This window comes from Vicugna pacos, chromosome 2, assembly GCF_048564905.1.
Source record: "Vicugna pacos chromosome 2, VicPac4, whole genome shotgun sequence".
Lineage (NCBI taxonomy): Eukaryota > Metazoa > Chordata > Mammalia > Artiodactyla > Camelidae > Vicugna > Vicugna pacos.
The window spans coordinates 308,800-313,409 of NC_132988.1; the positions used below are offsets into that span (position 1 = coordinate 308,800).

At 34.9% G+C, this 4,610-nt stretch overlaps 1 long non-coding RNA gene across 1 annotated transcript; it reads right to left on the minus strand.

Annotated features, from left to right (window-relative positions):
- Window positions 1-365: 365 nt before the first annotated feature.
- Window positions 366-3,743, minus strand: LOC140700673 (uncharacterized). The gene is made up of 4 exons (XR_012079164.1): window positions 3,618-3,743; window positions 2,304-2,362; window positions 1,388-1,582; window positions 366-641 (listed from the first exon to the last, which is right to left on the minus strand). It is a non-coding gene; the product is annotated as an uncharacterized lncRNA (long non-coding RNA).
- Window positions 3,744-4,610: the final 867 nt, after the last annotated feature.

A 4,610-nucleotide genomic window follows, 5' to 3' on the forward strand; every position in this document is an offset into this window, starting at 1 on the left:
GCCATTTGACTTACACCATGGGGAGGGAAAGCTGCCTTGCAAATCCTGGAGCTCACAAACCTGTTAATCCTGAATTTTTTTTAACACTGTCCCTTACTTGATACTTGATCTGAGAAAGGATGAAGTAAACCTAAAAATGTTCTAAGAGAGCTTGTGGTTTATACAAGGTAACTAACCAGCCACTGTTTACTATCCTAACAGGAATCTGTAGGCATATTTCTTTTCTTTCTCTTTTTTCCTTTTTATGGGCAGCTTTTAAAAACCAAATCAAACCAACCAAACCAAATCACTGATAATTCAACAGCAGGTTCTAAATCACCCCCAAGACAGCAGCTAAACTCGGTTTAGACTTACAATGCGGTTTCTGGTGGTTGGATTGGAGAATGTATCTCTATGCTGAATATAAAAGTCATTCACGGAGCTCTTCTCAAATAGGGCAAAGAAAAGCTCTTGTTCCGGTTGTTGATACTTTCATCCACTTGGAGGACTTTCATAAAACATCTCAAGTTATCAAAGGCTGAGGACCGGGTTTTCAGATCATTGGGCTTCAGAGGCAATATTATGTGCAGTATCTCAGCGTATGTACAGAACACCTCCCACAGGGGGTGTACTTTTGCAAATACAAGCTTGTCATCCAAAACCTACATTGGGAGAATGAAAACACAAACCGGGAAAGTATTTTCACATTTTTAGTACACAGATTTTTCTTACGTTGCTGGTAGTTAAAGCACTTGTGTAAACACACACATATGTCACACTGGTAAAAGTGAAGATATAATAAAAATAGATTTGCAATCCATCATACATTTTTGCCTTAAAGATAATTTCTTTGTTGAAATTACTGAAAAGTTATTTAAAATCCTTACAGTTCCTTCGTAAAATAACCAATGTTTTAGATGAAGAAAAGCAAACTTGTTAATTTTTAGTCCAAATTAGTAACTAAAAATAGAAACACCAAAATATTCTTTGCAGTGGTATTGTAATGACAATTTTTTAAATTTCTGAAACCTAGGACTATTTACATATCTGTTCAATATAGTGTTAAACAGCCATTAAAAGGGATTTAAAAGATTTATATTTATTGATATGGAATATATAATAAAAGGAGAAAGTAAAAAAATGTGAAATGATAATTTTCCTTTTTGGAAGGGAAAAATATCTTCATTTGAGCAAAAAAAGTTTAGAAGGATTTTATGATTCTTTATGTATAATTAAGGTACAGATGATTTTTAATTCCATTGTTCTTTCATTTTCAATTTTGGGGGGAAACTTTTTATAATAAAAAAATCTTTAAAAATGTTCTTGCATAAATACATTAATAGATATATTTATGACTATATTCTCTGGCTATTAAAAAAGATCTCCTAACTGTAGATCTGAAACATACATTCCATAATGCAGATTCTGAGTGACTCGCCTCCCAGCCCACAGCGAAGGCACGGCTAGTGTGACATGTTTCAAATACCATTCCAAGGAACATGCAGGCTCCCAGCCAATGGCTGCAAGGGGACTGACACTGATCTGGTTGCTCCCAGCTGCAGACCATCACAGATGAGGTTAGATCCACAGGCTCATGTTTTCTCTGTCAAAAGAAATCAGAAAATGTTAGGCTTTTACTTTCACCAGGGAACAAGAAGTTGTTTTTTTATGCAAAAAAATAACAACAAACCAATTTGAACCTGATGAAAAGACATTTACTCAAAACAGCACAGTAGCAATGAAAGTGTTCTGGCAGACAGGGACTTGTTGGATTCCTGTGAGTGCTGGACTCCTCACATGGAATTTCCTTGGCACTCCAGAAGGCCTGTGGTTGTCCTCATGGGTTTGTGGCCATAAGTGGTGCACAAAAGTCTCTGGCTTTGCCACAATTTCAAAGCCTTTTTGGCTTATGAAAGGTTTTGTCCTCAAATGGAGTTTTCTTGAGTCCAGTCACTGATGTCATTTACCAGAGTTACAGTCCAGATCTGATATTCTAGACTCTTAATATCTTGCAGACATTCAAATGGTTCAGGTTTGGATGTGTATTCACCTCTGCAGGCCTGGACCAAGTCCGATAAAGACACCCGGACAAGTTCAGCAAAATAAAAAGAAATTTTCCTCTCTGCAAGACTGAAATGTCTGTGAAGCTATAAAAACATCTGCACCTACAAAAATAGGGAACCAACTCATCAATAACATATCTATCCATAATGCATGGACATTCAAAATAAATACTGTATTTACTCCTATTAAATTCTATCTGGTTTTTGCCAAACTGTGTCCTAAACTGAAAGGAAGGTAGGTAAATGTAGAGAATTTTTTACCTTTTAAGGAAAAAGGAACCCTCCTACTCGATTGGTGGGAATGTAAATTGGTGCAGCCTCTATGGAGGACAGAAGAGAGGTTCCATAAAAAAATGAAAATAGACTTCCGTGTGATCCAGCAATCCCATTCATGGGTATATGTTTGGAGAAAAATTTAATTCAAAAAGACACATGCACCCCAATGTTCACAGCAGCACTATTTAAAATAGCCAAGACACTGAAACAACCCAAATGTTCACTGACAGATGACTGGATAAAGAAGTTGTGGTATATTATATATATATATATATATGTATATATACATGTATACATATATATACACACACATATATACATACCATGAACACACACACAAATGGAATACTGTTCAGCCATTAAAAAATAAAATAATGCCATTTTCAATAACATGGATGGACCTACAGGGTATTATGCTAAGTGAAATAAGTCAGAGAAAGATAAACAAATATTCTATGTATTAACTTATATGTATATCTAAAAAATAAAACAAATTAATGACTATAATAAAACAGAAATAGACTCACAGGTACACAGAACAGACTTGTGGTTACCAATGGGGAGAAGGAGAAGAGGGGAGGCAGGGAGGGGTTAGGGGATTGAGAGGTAAAAAGTACTACGTATAAAATGGATAGGTTACAGGGCTGTATCATACAGCACAGGGAAATATAGCCATTATTTTATGGTGACTTTAAATGGAATATAATCTATGAAAATGTTGAGCCTCTATTTTGTACACCTGAAACTAATATGATGTAAATCAACGACTCAATTACAAAATTTTTAATCAAAGTTTTCTTTTCATATTATTTGCAATAAGTTAGAAGCCAGCACTCTCAATAGAAACATAGTGCAAGTCACAATTTTCCAGTAATTCCATTTAGAAAATAAAAAGCAATAAGTGAAATTAATTCCAGTAATAATTACATTTATCCCAAAATATCCAATACACTATCATTTCAAAAGTGTGATTGACACTTTTAAAACTTATTAATAATATTTTACATTATTTTTGTTGTACAAAGTCTTGAAAATCTATTATGTATTTTCCACTTATAGAACATCTCAATTCACAATAGCCACATGTGGCTCGTGGCTACCATACTAGACAGACCAGATTACACCATTCACACTTCTGATAAATTAGCTGCTCTTTCTTATTTAAAAAACTTGCAGAAAAGGGTTTAGATATGGCCTCTATCAAACAAAGCAACCGTGACGGTTGGGGATTATCTTCATTATAAAGTGAAAAATAAAGGTAAGAGAGCCATGCTTACACGTATGTTAATGTAACAATACCTTCTTAATTCATTCAGGACTTTACAATCTTTCTTCATATGCCAAGGATTCACTGTCACTGCGCAATGTTTTTCACTATTATCATCTTCGTGATTGAGAGGCTTCTGATGACCCTGCTTTGCGCATCTGTACATAAATTAACAAAACAGAGAAAAAGACCTTATTTAAGATAATTTAGGGGGGCGGGTATAGCTCAAGTGGACGATCATGTTCTTAGCATGCCCAAGGGCCTGGGTTCAATTCCCAGTACTTCTTCTAAAAATAAAATAAATAAATAAAAACCTAATTACCACCCCCCAGCAAAAAATTAATTTATTACTTTAATTAAAAGTTAAAAAAAGATAATTTAGTGCAGGCTTATCAGGCTACAAGAGCTACAATGAATGCCCCCACCCATTAATTTAGAAGAAGTCTCACAGTATTTCTCAACATAAAGGCTAAAATATAATTGAGAACACTTCCTGATGGTCAGAATCATTTTAACAAAAATGTAGATAATTACGTCCGTGGTGTCAAATTTCTGTAAGAGTTGGGCATGGAACATTTAGTAAAAGTGATTTTGCAGCTATCTTTGAAAGAAATGCTGAGAAATGATCTTTTCTGTTGGAAATTAGCCTGCTTTTAAATTCTTCAGTAGGCATACGTGTTTACAAACCAGGCAGGAACTGGATTATATTTTACATATACTTTAGAAACTGATTTGAATTTTGCCCTTTACCTGCAAGGCTATTTCTTAGGTAATAACATAAGCCCATTTCTTAGGTAATAACATAAGCAGGCCACTATACTAAATTTTTTTTCCCTGTTTGCTTAATCCTCACAACAACTCTGTAAGCTGCTATTATTACCCCCATATAACAGATAAAGAGCTTGAGGCAGAAAATAATTTGGGTAACTTGGTAAATGGTGGAGCTGGGTAAGACTGCAGCCAGTCTGACACTCAAGTCCATTCTTTTCACCAATGTCGGATACTGCTACCTACATTCAGCAATG